Genomic DNA, 16,921 nt, shown 5'->3' with positions numbered 1-16,921 from the left:
ATAGTTTTTACTAAAATTATTTTGTATTTTGAATACTTAGTAATAATGAATGCTTCCGGTAAAAACAACCGTTACTGAGTTATCCGTCTCTACTCCCAACTGAACGATAGCCAAACAACTGTTTAGTCGAATGTATGCGTGAAGCCATCTAACGCCATAGGAATTGAGCTGCCTATCGATAGTTGTGCGACTTTTCAGTCAAAAGACGATAGAGGAGGTCTTTTGATTTTTTTGTTGAGCGACTATCGAGTTGACAGTATGCGCACTTCCATATATTTCTACAGACTTATGATACACAACTAAATAGTTGTTCAACTAAAAGTTGTATGTATGCGGTGGCCCTTATACTTACACTTTGGTTGAGCAGGTTTTTAATATATCTCGACCAAAGTTGAATATAAACATTTTACATTTATTTAGCTTTACTTCAAACAGAAAGAAATTCTCAAATTAGTCAAAAAGGACACATTAATGAAACATTAGGACCCTGTTTATGTCAGGTGTTCAGATTTCTAAACGAAACACAATTATTGCAATACGACCTCTGGTGACCATTAATAGAATTGAGCTAAGTACCATTAAGTAGTTTCCTCTTTATTATAGCAAGTTTGAAATTATTTATATTTATTTATTCACAAAGTTCAACAAGCATTGAAGACCTAGGACTAAAAATATAGTTAATATAATACAATTTATTTATTTATTTATTGACGGGATACCACCCAATTAAATATATACATAAAATATTACAATTAGTATCCAGTGATACATTAAACATAAGAATATAGTAAATATGACAAAAATTGGTGATGCAGCCATATAGAAAAAACAAATATTAAAATGAGATAAAGCACATAACAAATATAAATCACCTAAATTACAAAAAATTTTTACACACTGTCTACAAATATTTTCCGAAGCGCACAGCAACAAATCGAAGCCTATTTTATTTCCATTTATAATTCTCACTCTCTGTGTCTTTATGAAGCGACTCATGCTTGGTTTGTTATGCAGTTTCTCTAGCTCCTTGTTTGTTCGTCGCACCCAACCTTCAACCGTGCTCTGAGCATTTTCCTTTCCCATCTTTCCAATTCTTCCGTATTTGCTTTTTCATTGTCCATACTTCGCTGCCATACGTCATTGTGGTCCTTATTACCGTTTTATATATTCTTTATTTTTTTTTCAAAAACATGGGATTAACCCACAAATAATTGTAATGAAAATTACATTTTTTTACTGCCATTTGACGTTGTTTCGATTTTCACTTCGGAAATCGTTTTCAAAAATAGTGTAAGTTGTTTACGTTTTTCAAACTTGACGAGTGACTTATTTGACCTCGATCTTGTAGGCAAATAGCCATGCTTTCAGTGGAAAATTCTGAGAGTGAAATATTTAAAAAGTTCACATATTCTTCACATGTATACAATATAAATTGACCCATATTTTATATTATAAGTTTATTTATAATTTATAAAATATATTAAATATTTTTATACAGTGATGAGCGCGCTGATAACCGGCAAAATAGCTCAAAAGATGGAAAATGTATTAAGTTGTAAGATAAAAAGAAATGAAACTACTGGAGGTGGGATTTTATCGGTATTAACTTATAATTTACATTACCATTATGGATAGTTTCCACCTTTATAACTTTAAACGTCAGCTAGTTTACCTCGGTCATAATTCTAATTCTACGTATGACGTTTCTTCAAACTCAGATTTATCAGGTTATGTACCTCTTCTTCTTTTTGGTTTATTGGCCTCTACCTGCATGGGTATTTTGGCCAGCTCATTCTCTCAGAATAAAGAAAAAATCCCTTAATAATCTACATCTACATTTATAGTTAATATCGGACAAATACAACAAAGTTAAAAACTTTTCTCGCTCAGGAATAACTACCGACTATTACATAATCTGCTTCTACTTCTTCTTCACCTTCTTTGATTAATTGGCAATTTTAGGTTGTTATGGCACAAATAAAACAGAGGTAAAAACTTTCATCTGACACAAATAGACGTCAAACCGAAATTTAATTTCAAACTAAAACTGTCGATTATTCCAAACTAAAATAATAAAACACACAAGAAGCATCAGGTCCTAAAACTAAACATTTCCAAATTCACAAATACCTATAACGAAACCATTTGACTGAGTGCCAATTAACTAAGTATAAAATAAATAATATTAAATTCCATAAACTGCCACATGAAAATGCTGCACTGATTCTTAGAAGCATTTCCCGAACTTCTAATCTGATTCTCCTCCATACAACTACTGAAGTGGGCTCTAGTGAACGTTAAATTAAACTATAACACTTCGAGTTCGAGAAGTGGTTTTCTACGGTAAACAGAAACTTTTTGCTGAAAAAACAATTCGTGGAAATCATGGTTTTAACGGTAGAAGAAAAAGTGCAAATTGTTGTCTGGCATGCTAATGGATTACCAGAGAACATGATCAGACAACAATTTAGAGATATGTACCCAAATAGGCCAACACCAACACGATCGACAATTCAGTCTATTGTACGTAATTTTTTAAATTATGGATCCGTGTTTACTCCAAGAGGAATTCGTACACGACGAGAGGTAAACCCAGATTTAGAACTAAGGGACACTTTGATTTGTGCAAGTATTGAACAAAATCCTACTCAATCAACATCTTTTCTCGGAGAACAGTTTGGACTTTCAAGATTTACAGTAGGTAAAATTTTGAAAAAGCATGGATACCGTCCCTACAAGTTACATAAATCCAACGAACAATTCCCTGGAGATCAATATCGACGTTTAGAATTCTGTCAAAATGCAATGGAAATGTCACATCAAGATGAACATTTTTTACAGAATGTTTTGTTTACCGATGAATGTACGTTTTCACTGCATGGACGTCACAATTCAATGAACACTCGGTATTGGTCTCGAAGAAATCCTCGTCAGATTTATGTCGCTCGTACTCAGCGTCCTCGAAAAGTAAATGTTTGGGGAGGCATAATAGGGAATCATGTCATAGGTCCATTTTTTATAGACGGTATGTTGACTGGGCGGAAATACTTGGAACTTCTGCAAAATCAAATTGTCCCGGCCCTTCGTAATTTACCAATACCTTTCGATTCCATATGGTTTCAACAAGATGGTTGCCCTGCACATAATTCTCGCATCGTCAGGGAATATCTCAGTGCTACTTTTCCTAATAGATTGATTAGTGGCCACGGAGATATTTTCTGGCCTGCAAGATCACCTGATCTTTCACCTTGTGATTTTTTTATGTGGGGGTATATCAAGTCCAAACTATATGGAATTGAGGACGATAGGCCTAATACTCTCCAAGAATTACGGGAAAAGATCTCTGATACAATGAGAGGTATTAGTCCAGAAACATTATCTAATGTTAGACGGAATTTTTACAATAGGCTGGGTTATTGTTCCGCTGCTTATGGTGGCTTATTTGAACATTTTTTGTAAACAGATTCATTTAGGACTTTTTTTTTATTTTTGTAGAATTTTTTATTTTCGAAAGTATGACATTGTTTTTTCAGTAAGCGTTTCATGTTTTACTTTAAACTACTTCAGTGCTGCAGATATACAACGGAGATGTAAGGTGGACAACATTAATAACTGGGTGAAAAACAGAAGAATATAATGGAACGACCACATAAGCCGAATGACAACAAATAGAGTAGTCAGGACAGCGAGAGACGGTTCCCCAATAGGAAGACGATCAGTGGGAAGACCACGAAAAAGATGGAACGACAACTTCGGTAGGCACATTGAAAAACAGACAGAGTCATGTCTACATAAAATGAAGAAGAAGACTTTAAACATTTCTAATAAAGACTAACACAAATGTTAAGTAATTCAAAGCAAACAATATCTGCATAATTTCAAATTTTAATATTTAATTATTGCAATAAAGTCATAAATGTGGGATTTGAAACAACCTTCGACAATTCTGAAGTGACAGGAGTGAATCCGAGACGTCTAAAATCATGGTAAATAGAAATTAAGTTAATTTTAGAATAAAAAAATTACTATGAATTAAACTGTTTTTATTTACATTTGCTTTATAGGGCTTTTCATCGATTGTCATTTGTTTCGAGCTTTTGTATAATCTGTGTATAATATTAATATACAGAGATTATACGACATATGACAGCTAGAAACAAATGACTGTGAATGAAAAGCCCTATTGTCTTCAATTGATTTTTGCTTTATGCGAAAAAAAAATGTCGTATTAACGTCAAACGTAGTTATGAGGAAAGCAAAATATTGGAAATGAAATTGATAAAATAATAAATAATTTGAACAATATGTCAAAAATTACGTACGACTACATAATTCAGTGTTGCTGTATGGGTGGAGGCCTGGACCTTAAAGAAAGACATAAGCGATCGACTTAAAGCATTCGAGATGTGGACCTGGCGAAGAATATTAAAAATAAGTTGGGTAGATAGAATAACAAATGTTGAGGTCATCAGAAAGATGAAAAAGGATAAGGAAACCGAGGCCACATTACGGAATCTTGTAATGATCGGCAGTTGCCCCTGAGCTAGAAAGATTTTTGCCTTTGTTGTATTTGTCCCATTATAATTCAAAATTGCCAATTAACTAAAGAACGAGAAGAAGAAGTAGAGGCAGATTGTGTAATGGTCGACAGTTATCCCTGAACGAGAAAAGTTTTTACCTTTGTTGTATTTGTCCGATATTATACCAACTCTAAATTGTAGGTGAATAAGGGATTTTTTCTTTATGCCAAAACGATGGACTAGCCAAATACTCATGCAGGTAGAGGCCAATAAACCAAAGAAGAAGAAGACGTACATAACCTATTGAAACTAGGTTTGAAAGAACGTCATACTATGTAGAATTATGACCGAAGTTAACTAGCTGACGTTTAAAGGTATAAAGGTGGAAACTATCCATAATGGTAATGTAAATTATAAGTTAATACCGGTAAAATCCCACCTCCAGTAGTTTCATTCCTTTTTATCTTACAACTTAATACATTTTCCATCTTTTGAGCTATTTTGCCGGTTATTAGCGCGCTCATCACTGTATAAATTAAAAACAAAAACATTGTTTTTATTTATAACTTTCTAATATAAAATGTACAACTTACAACAAAGCAAAACGAACAAAGGTCTATAGACTAATAAAATAGTATATTATTCAACGAGCATGTAATGATGGCTATTACTCACGATGATGAATTACGACGCTCGCCTTCGCCTCGTGCCAATAGCCATTACAGGCGAGTAGAATACTGTGCTTTTTATACGACCTTTTTTATTTTAATTAGTAAAGAAATATAATTATTATCAACTACTCAAGATTAAAATTATAATTTAAAAAATAAATCTTGTTTACCAATAATACGAGGCTGAATAATTAGTTGCATACTATTAGCAAATGCTGTCTTATGTATTGTAAACATACAAGAAGAAATAGTCAATTCAAGTTCTATTCGTTTCCGAAAAATTATAAGCACAAATTTGTACCACTAATAAATGGAAATTGCTATTATCGGTGGACGTATTTTATAAAGTTATATTGTACATTTATATTTAAGTAAGTATATATAATATATTAACATAATTATATATAATATGTCACATAATATAATATAATATAACACTGTCACTTAAAATGATAAACGTCAAAATTTATAGTAAATAAACAAGGTATAAAAATATACTGACCCATTACAGTTAAAAATTCTTTAGAAATTTGTCGAAGTTAATTATTGATATAAAGTACAATAATTATTGTATTAAATAAACAAGTTTAAGTAATTTTATTTGCAGTTTATATAGGTGCGACTAATATTCTAATATATTAAAATATGGCATGCACCACTTGAACCTAACTTCAGCACGTGAGTAATGAACTATTACTCACGGATAAAGTAATGGGTGTTAATAACTATTCAAAAATAGTGAATACAGAGCATGTTATTAAACGGTCGTAGAAAAATAATATTACACGTCGTGAAAAGAGAAAATACACCAAAAATGCATTTAAATATAAAACTACGTAATGGTCCTTAGCTCAATTCAATTTTTGCCGCATTGGCGACCCGTATCGTCAATTATAACGCTATTGACATAGCTTATATTCGAATTTTTAAGTTCTCTATGTAAATTTATTTCAGATGTTTTATTTTAATACATTTTAGGAGAATTATACTAGCTCCAACAGACCAAGTTTTTGAAAATAAATAAAGAATATGCTACATAACATATTTTCTACTTATATACTTCTTTGCAGAGCTCATTACAATCTATGATCGTTTATATTAATACTTTGTTGTGTTTTAATGTTAGTTTATAACGAAGGTAGATACAAGCTTTTTTGACACTTGCATTGCTTTTCCACTTTTCAGTATTTTCCATTTGTTTATTTTTCTGTTTCATAACATAACCGTTTTCCACTATTTTCCTTTTGGTTTATTACTTTTCTTTTGCCCCGGTTGTTTTAATATTTTTCGTTTAATTCATCTATTCGCTTCAGCCATCTATTTTTGGTTTTCTATTTTTGTAAGGATTGTAAACTAGCAGCATGTCAGAACTGGCAAAGAAAAGTCTGCATAACTTCAGAACTTGAATAAATATTTCGAGTTATCCAGCTTTTCAATGAACAATGATTTTTCATTTAGCCAAAGTGGGACACCTAGCTCATACTACTACTACTACATTTCGGTTTATAACGTTCTCTGCCGTTTTGCGACTTCCAATCGCCACTTCGTCCGGTTGCTCCATAGGTCCTCTTCTATCTTCCTTTCTCTCAGTTCTTTGTCTATTCCTTCGCTCCGACTTTTTCTCGATCTCGTTTTCTCTTTCCTTGTGGCTGCCATTACAGTATTTCCTTTGGTATTTGTTGTTGATCCATTTTTTGTATATATCCAAACCAGATAAGTTGCTTTGTTTATAAGCCATCCGCGATTGTTCATTTGGTTTCCAGTGTTAGTATTACTCTAATGCGTTCGTTGGTAATATTTTCTCTTCTAGATGTTCCCGCCGCTTTTCTCCAAAAATCCATTTCCGTTTCTCTCAGTATTGCCAGTATTCTTTCTTTCAGTTGCCATACCTCACAGCTGTATAGAGTGATATTTTTCACTATAGTCTCATATATCCTCTTATTTTCTTTGCTGATGGATTGGTTCCATAAAATACTGTTTGTGAAGGCTTTTCTACCTGCCATATTTCTTTCTCTTATGACTTTGTCTAATGTTTCACAAAGCTCATTGGAACTGTTAATAGTGGTAGGGCACACTTTAACAACTTCTTCCTCCAATGAAGTTAAAGCTATAAAAATACTATCAAGCTTTTTATTTTTTTTTATGTCAATGACGAGTTTTGAGCCAGTTCACTGGTTTTCAGCATCTTTTTTTTCAGATCGCTGTTCCTTATTATTTTCCACCACTCATTTCTGTCCATCGTGTCTTTCATTCATACCTTCTTCTCACGAATCCTCTTCCATAGGCGAAACCAGGGGGGTTTTGGGGGTTATAACCCCCCCACCCATTGGGATGTACTTTGAGCTCTATACGCTTAACACCATACCCCTCGGAGACCTTCCAGTAGTTGTATCCCCCCCCTTTCTAGTATTTGTAACCTCCCTTAGGATTATCCTGGTTACGCCTATGTCCTCTTCCACACATTGCTTCCATCTTGTCGGTTTCCTCTACCTCTCTTTCCATCAACTTCTAATAGCTGTATCATTCGTCCCGCATAGTAATCATTTCTACCTATGACGGGTCCAAACTATTGCAGTATGTGTTCTTGAACCTTTTGTGAGATTATAGTCACGGCTCTTTCCCTAATCACGTCATTCTTGATCTTATCCCATCTACTCTTACTCAAAATCCATCAAAACGTTTTCATTTCAGCTACCTCCATCTTCTTTTCCTGAACCCTCATTACAGGCCACACTTCACTGCTGTATGGCAACGCAGGCCTCACCAGACTTTTGTGTATCTTTCCTTTTAGCCCTTCTTGGATTTTCCGATTAAAGTTCGTATATAAAATCTACTCTATGTAAAGGAACTACAAAGTAACAAGTCGTTTATTCTACACATACTACATAAAGCCTTTCTTCTTCTTCTTAAAGTGCCCTCTCATCAATGGAGGTTTTACTTTTTCCTAGGGTGCCTGTCCATTCCGAACGTTGGCGATCATTCTGGCTATGATGAATATGTAGGTTGCTATACGGAATAGTTGTGTTTAGGTCTTTCTATGCTCTCAGGTTAGCAAGCCAGGATATTCTTCTTCGTCATGTGCCTTCTCCGTTGCGGACGTTGGCTATTATCATAGCAATTTTAATTTTTTAATTGGAAAAGACTGTAAGACTTGTACACACTTCTAAGTAGGTCAAAACCGCAAACAGGTGTATGTTCTCAAAAAACTTTTGATAGTGTGTAAAAAAAATGTTTTATTATCAGCTAAGTACTTTCAACACATAACGTGCCATCATCAGAGCTTCCTAAAAGGACATTTAAGATAAGATTTTTTTATAAAAAATGAGTAAAAAACTTACATCCTCTTATAAAACCTTCATAGAAGAGCAATTGCTAAACGACACAATAAAATACATGGATACTGGGCAAAAGCCACAGATATCGGGTATAACAACCCTTTAAAGTGACCAACCCTCTTTTTAATATATACAAGAATTTAGATGTGATTTTATTCACTACCCGATATCTGTGGCTTTTGCCCAGTATCCATGTATTTTATTGTGTCGTTTAGCAATTGCTCTTCTATGAAGGTTTTATAAAAAAAATTTTTTATAAAAAAATCTTATCTTAAATGTCCTTTTAGGAAGCTCTGATGATGGCACGTTATGTGTTAAAAGTACTTAGCTGATAATAAAACATTTTTTTACACACTATCAAAAGTTTTTTGAGAACATACACCTGTTTGCCGTTTTGACCCAATTTTAATTTTGTTTGCTGCGTTTCTGAATAACTCGATTGATGTTAGTCCAATCCATTGGCGTAAGTTTTGAAGCCATGAGTGTCTTCTTCCTTCCGGGTCTGCGTTTGCTTTCTATTTTACCCTGTATTATCAGTTGGAGTATATGATATTTATCATGTCTCATAATATGACCGAGGTATTCAAGTTTCCGTTTCTTAATTGTGAAAGAGATTTCTTTTTGTTTGCTCATTCGGCGCAATACCTCTACGTTGGTGGTGTGAGTCGTCCAGGATATTTTGAGGATATGTCGATACACCCACATTTCGAATGCCTCAAGGGCCTTCTTCGCCCTGGGGCCCCTTTTTCTTCAATTTTACCTTGTAAAATGCATTGAAGTAGCTCGTATCTGCTTTGATTTTTCATTATATGTCCCAAGTACTGCAGCTCACGGCCCTTCACGATGTTGACTAAATCTGCAGTTGTGTTTATCCCCCGTAGTACTTTTTCATTGGTGACTTTGTCTGTCTATGGTATCTTCAGGATCCTTCTGTACAGCCACAGGAGGTTGGCTACTACAATTGCAAACTCGTGTCTGTCTTCAGCTGTTCTTATTAGTTCTTTAAAATGTAGCTCTGTCCATTGTCGGATATTTCTTAGTCTCGATCTTTTCTTTCACTATTAGGTGAGCATATTGGTACTTATTATTTTTCCGTATCTATGTGGTCTAGATATGATGTTTTTCTAACTTTCACTGTGTTGAAAAGTTCTGATTCTTTGCCTATTCTATGCAGCACTTCTTCGTTTGAGGTATGTGATATCCATGAAATTATGATGATTCTCCGGTAGACCCACATTTCAAAAGCCTCCAATTTATTTACGGTTGATGTTTTAAGGGTTCACTTTTCAACTGCATAGAGAATATATAACATAAAGCCCGACAATTTAAAAAGGCATGAAGGATTGAAAGAAAGTATTAATAATAAGGCTGAACGAGATATTTTGTATAATGCTAGAAGAGCTGTGAAATAACATTTACTTTGAAAAACTTGTTCTGTCCCTAGAATAATAATCCGAAATAGTTTATTCTAATAAAATATCGCAAATTAAAAAAGGACTTTAGGCGACAGATGTCTTAAGGTCTGCGCCCATTATATCGAATCGGTTGGCAACAGAAAGGACCGCTACAGCCCGAAATTAAATGTCTAAGCGCGCATTTATCGGCCAAATCCCGCCAGCTCAGTCAGTGTATTTACATATTTTTGTTGCGCGGAAGAGGAACAACAAAATAAACTTTAAAAAAGGAAGCGTTACAAACGGTGCATGAAATTTGTAAAATAAACACGGAAACTGAATTTGCTACTTTATTTCCTGATTTAATCGATCATCAAGGCATTCTAGGCAAATTTTAACAATATTTCAGAATGAGTTACGAATCTTATCTTATATATAAAAATGAATTGCTGTTCGTTAGTCTCGCTAAAACTCAGGAATGGCTGGACCGATTTGGCTAATTTTGATGTAGGAAGTATTTCTCAAAGTTCAGGGAAGGTTTATACGGTTTTATATAGTCATTTTAGTAGCCGTCAAATTATTTACAGCTATATGTATAAAATGCTCTGGTCACAGTGTTAGTTGCCATATTCCTCCGAAACGGTTTACGCTAACTATTCACACCGTATCGAATCACTACACTACACTCTAACGGTGAAAATATTCTCTTCCGAGATTTCGGCGCGATTCATTTGCGCTGAGGCATTTGAATACAGGAATATGTATATTAAATTTCCGATCGTCGTGGTCCGTTCCGTTGCGTGCTGGTCCGGACAAGTGCGCGTGGACCTTTAATGTCACACTAATGTAACGTAAACTATTAATTTATTAGACATGTGAAATTCTATTCTATTGATTGACATGAAGCTCTATAATTTGTATTCAAACATGTATTTGAGGCATCTAAAATAGATAAGTCCAAAGGGAATTAATACCACATTGTTAGTAAACATTATTTTTTTAACGTTAAAATTTTCACATCATATTATGTTATTGTCGAAATATGTAAGCTTGAAAGATAGAACAAATAAAAAATCATTGTAGCAAACGATGTAGTATTTTTTCCATTTAAATATAAATTATAATATTTATTTGCTTATTAATAATTTTATACCTCTTGGACTTTTTGGCCGCAATTGTTCCTTTTCATCACAAAACTCTGTGAAATTTAAATCAAAAGATTAAACGATACTATCTTCGTAAAAATGGGTTTTATTTAAATTTATTTATTTTAAACAGTTAAATCAAGGCACTTTCTGTACTGTTTTTGAATAAAAATATTTTGTGACCATGACCGAGTGTATTGGATAATATACAGACATAGTATACAACATCAAAGGTAGGTATACTCTTTCTCAGAGGCATATTTCAGTGCGTCACAGTTTTTCGATTTTTTTCTAACGCATTAAGTTGTAAGTGACAGAAAAAAAAAAGGTACGTCCGTGATCACAATCATTTATAACATTTATTCTAGTTGTTGATAGATGGCGCTATAATCGAAGAAAAATTGATTTACGAATTATATATACGACTATAATCTGTACAAGAAGACTATACAAATTATAGAAAATACCATTTTATAAATGCAATAAACACAATTGATTTGTTTTTATACCAAATTGCAAATAAAAGGGTTATACTGCAATACCCTTTTTATATTTGGATGATTTCGATTCTGACAACTGTTACATTTAACTTAAATGCCATGTTAGAATAAATGTTATAAATATGTATTATCACGGACTTACCTTTTTTTTGGTCACTTGTGACGTACTGAAAAATGCCTCTAAGAAGGACCATAGGTAGAAATAAAAAAAAATTTGAAAGTCAAAATATTTTAATATCCCACATACTTTACCCTTAATTGGATACGTTTATTATAAGTCAGCAATGACTTTAAAAAAACATTTTTGAAGTTATTCTTCTTTTGGCGCGATTGAGAGTAAAATTTCATAAACCTGCGCGCATGCGCACACTGGCAGTATGGCGTTTAGTTGCTAATCTTTCAAGATAGGTATGTATGTATACTATGTATCAGCGCAAATAAGTCATTAAAAGAATATATTAGTGTTTTTAGTAAATGTATTATTTATTATAATTTTTGGATTTGTCTTTCTCTGTAGTAAGATAATAAAATATTATGTAAGTATAACATTTTTATATGTCTATTTGTCACCGTGTTGTTAATTATATCCGAAACTTACGTGTCACTTAAAAGAAGCTCCGTGGTGTAGTTGGTAGAGCGGTGGGTCAGAGAACGGAAGGTCGCGGGTTCCAATCCTGGACGATTCATATTTTTTTTTAATTTTTGGTTGTTTTAATAAAAATTTTTTGAAAGTGGTAGATAAGAAAGTTAGTTTAATATTTAAATGAAATACAAATAACCTGTTAAGTATATTTACTTCGTTGAAATTATATAATAGAAGAATAACTTCTTACGTGCGTACAAAGTACACACACATTCTTTTTTTATCTTGCTCTGCAAACCTGGCATCCATAGCTTCTGTCACCTCTCCAATGGAAGAAAATTTACAATGTTTTAGACATTTTTCTGTTGAGAAAAAACATGGTAATCGAACGAAGCAAAATCTGGTGAATAAGGGGGAGTTCAAAGCATAAATCATGAATTGTTTTCATTTCAATGTTTTCTCATAGAGTGGTCAGATATGTCGAAAAGAAATTCCCACAAGCTAGAACTTTTCCACCATTTGTGAACATGGAATTTCTTGGGCCTTGAAGAACCAGAGATATCCATTTCATCAATTGCTGGTTTGGTTTTGGTCTGAGAAATGTACTCAAGTTTCATTCATAATAATGGAAACACGGGTTAAAAAGTTGGCATAAAAGTTTCAATGGCAATGAAAAGATATTTATTTCTGTGTTAATATTTAGTTTCTATTTAATATATTGAACCGTTGAAAATCTATAAATATAAAAATCTATATATAAATGTATAAAAATGTAATAACTGCTTCATTACTTATAGTGAAATAGTCTGTATTGTAATTTTCTCTATAAATTATATTTTATTATCGATAAACTTTTCCTGTATCTTTTGACCATTCTACGGGATGCCCATCCTTCGTCATTATTTGGCGAAGGGGGCTGGGTGCTACGCCATTTCAACTCATCAGTTCATTCTGCGATACTCATTTGAATTTCTGCTCCGAATTTCGTCGTGAAATTTCATTCTGAAATGATGTTGATGGGATTCTTGAATGCGATAAAAACTTGGGCCTATTCAAAACAAAAGAGAGATAAATTAGCAGACGAATGTTCTGGTACAATAGCTAATAGTAGAGGAGGAAAGTATGCTAAATTTGCAGTTACTCGGGCGTTATGGGGACCTATTGGGTTGTGAAGAGTAGGTCCTAAAACTAAAAAAAGTTAAGTAAAGTTTTCCATTTAAGTGGGGACTTTCCATTTTTAATTCAATTTTCCATTTCCAACAATCGTTTTTTCCGATTATAGCGCCATCTATCAATAATTCGAAAAAATGTCTCGAATAAAAGTTACTTATTTTTACGCAAGGAATCCAAATCTGCAATAAAAAAATGGTGGCTCCTATTTAAGATTTTAAAGTAACCCCCCACCCCACCTCCGTGGGGGTCGTGTTTGGTGTCATTCGATAGATTTTTCAAATATATTGAATACGTGTATTTTTTGATCTGATGTTCATTTCGTGAAATATCTCGGGGTTCGTATTTAAAATTTTAAATTTACCCCCCACCCCTCTCCGTGGAGGTCGTGTTTAGTATCATTCGATAGATTTTTGAAAAATATTGAACAAGTATTTTTTAGTTTTTCGATCTGACTTTCATTTCGCAAAATATTTGCTTTTTTTTGTGAAACTGTGACTCGCCCATTTCCTTACGCCCCGCTGAAATAGTCAGATTTTTGAAATATACACTGTTTTGTATGTGCTTAACTTACCTTATCTTAAGGACCCCCTTAACGAATTCCCCTGTATTAAGGGCCAATATATTGGTAGAGGTAGATTTACGGGGTACAAGGTTTCTCCCCATGTGATAACCTGACGCGCTCGAGTAACTGCAACAATCCCTGCTTGGGCTGCCCTACCATAAGCATGAGAAAACCCCTTCTATCCGCGCGTTGTTGTCATTCAAAATAGCCGGTCGCTTCAAGCTTTGTTTCTGGAGAAAGGATCATTCTACACAAAAAGTGCTAGGCTAGCAAAAATGTTACAGACCTTCCCAGAAGTGGTAGGAAATCAATACCCGAAGTCAAGAGACTGGATGTTGTACTGGCGTTTCAAGAAAATCCCCATACCAGTTCGAGGCAGGTCGCACTAGATAATAACGTCCACCAATCAACTGTTGTTAGAGTGTTATAAAAGGAAAAGTGACATCCGTACAAAGTACACCAGATCGAGGGTCTGGTAGAAGATGACTTTGGTAAAAGAATCGAATTCTGCGAAATGCTCATGTAAACCGCCAGACATCGATACTGGGCAAGTAAAAATCCATGGAAGAATATAGGAAACAATATCCTATATTATAAGAAGGTGAATATTTGATCCGGCATTATAAACAATCATACGGCTATATTTTTTTTGAGGAAAACTTAAGGGGATAGGCGCAAAATGTCGACTCCAATGCTTTTTAAATGTAGATATTCATTTTTTTCGAATCCTGAGAAAACTAATAAGTATTTTTGAAAAATTTAAACGCAGAATGAAAGATTACGTTATTACCGAGGGCCGAAAGTCCCTGAAAACTTTTATAATGTTTATTTTAATAAGTTACAGGTGGAAAAAAAAAGAAAAATATAGTGTCATTTTTAATTTCAAATATCTCATTCAAAAGAAACTTTTTGTTTATTCTAAGGAACTTTCCGTCTTTGGTAATATTGTAATCTTTCATTCTGCGTTTAAATTTTCCAAAATATTTATTATTTTTCTCAGGATTCGAAAAAAAGTGAATGCATTTAAAAAACACTGAAGCCGAAATGTTGCTTCTCGGGTTCTCGTTATCAGTATTTTCTTCAGGATTATCCGATGCCATTGCTGAATCAACTATTTCTAAATAGAAATGATTTGTGGTTTCAACAGGATAGGGCTCCCCCACACTACGGCGTTGAGGTACGAAATTTCTTAAGTAAGGTTTTCCCAGGTATAGTCTAGTCGCAACATATATAGGGGTTCCCGTGGGAAATTCTAGCTCGCCGTGATTTGATGGTAGTATTATAGGTTTTTTTGGGTCGCTGAATCCAATGGAAGTGGTCTGGAAGCCCAAATGTGGTGCGTTTAATTGTTATTAACAAATTATGGTAAAATTAGGTGTTTTTCAGGAATTATTAGAAGCCCTGTAAATAAATTGATAGTGTTAAGGTCTTCTCTGGTGTATTTTTGGTCGCTGAATCGAATGAGACTAGTCGCGATTACTCAAAATGTTTTTATTTTGTTAATAACAAAATAATTGTTTATTCGCCGAAAAGCTTGAAATAATTCGCCATCTACAGCAAGTTTGTAGTCTTTTTCATAGTATTTTTATACGCTAAATCGATGGCCACTAGTAGTGATAGCTTAAACCAGGTTCCGACTTTGTTATTAATAAATTATTGCAAAAATAACGGTTTATAGTACGTTTACTCACAGTTTTTGCTCTAAATTTTAAAAAACCACTTGGGTTGACATGAAATTTGGCATACACGTAGCTAACATGTCAAACAAAACAAGTCATATTGTGCCGATGTGTGATTTTACCGTGGGGGTGAGTTTCACCCCTTTTCTTGGGTGAAAAAAGAAACCTTTAAAATAAATCCGGAAGTGGATAAACTGATTAATTTTAAGCAACTTTTATTTTCTATACAGTTTTTTCACTAAGTCAATCCTTTTCGAGTTATTTGCCAGTGAATATGTTCATTTTTCAACAAAAAACCCCGTTAGAAAAACCCCAAGAGAGTGTCCCTCTTGCAACTTAACTTTGCGGTTTTCCATAATAATTTTCAGTGTTTTTTTATGTTTTCAGGAATAACTGTAACATTTGACTTCCAGGCGCTCATTGGTGTCGGTACGACCGCGTTTGAATTCATCCAACCATTGTTTAATGGTTCTAATCGATGGAGCAGAGCCCTGGTAACACATTTTGAGTCATTGCTCAGTTTAGACCAGTGATGGGCAAAGTACGGCCCGCCGAGGGTCCATCAACATGGATAATATACATATAGCTTTAACACAAAATGCATTTTTTCTATAATTCTGGTCTTCCTATAGAATTTCTTAAACTTTGTGCTTTACCCACCACTGGTTTAGACTGTATTGTTTTTCACCAAAAATAGCAGTTCTAAATCAACACACGAAATGCTTTGAATCCACAAAAATGCCGCCACTTCCAGTACTGTAACTCGGTAAATAATAATTCGAATCACATGACATTTTGACAGTATGGTTTTCAAGGTGCTTCTTCTTATTGCGCCGTCTCCTTTTGAAGCTTGGCGATCCAAATGACAATTGTAGCTTTGGATACTACTGCACGAAAGATCTATGCAGATGTATCCTAAAAAAACTCACTTTATCTCTTTTATCTTTACTGGAACAGTTGACAACTGAACAAAACGCTGGTATACTACATTCGCTCTCGCGAGATTTTTTTTGACACATTCGGAATAGGAAACATGCAACACAAAAATTCCTACCTCACACTATTAACTGCTAAAATCAACTCAAATCAACTTAATCTTTCATTAAAAAAAGAAGAATTATTAGAAATAGTGGGAGTGTCTACTATTCTCATAAAATTTTGTGAAGTTTATTTCTACAAAATATTTTTATTTTGTACAATAAATAATTTTCTCATTTGTTATCAATACATTATAATGGTGCAAATAAATAATTATTGATTGGCGTAAGGTTTATGTTATTTTTATGTCTTGTTTACTATTAATAATATTGGATATGAGCAGGTGCGTTGGTTTTGTAGTAATTTCCAGTCACTTCTGAC

Source organism: Diabrotica virgifera, chromosome 6 (genome assembly GCF_917563875.1).
Source record: "Diabrotica virgifera virgifera chromosome 6, PGI_DIABVI_V3a".
In the NCBI taxonomy this organism is placed as follows: Eukaryota; Metazoa; Arthropoda; class Insecta; order Coleoptera; family Chrysomelidae; genus Diabrotica; species Diabrotica virgifera.
This window is presented reverse-complemented; position numbering follows the sequence as displayed.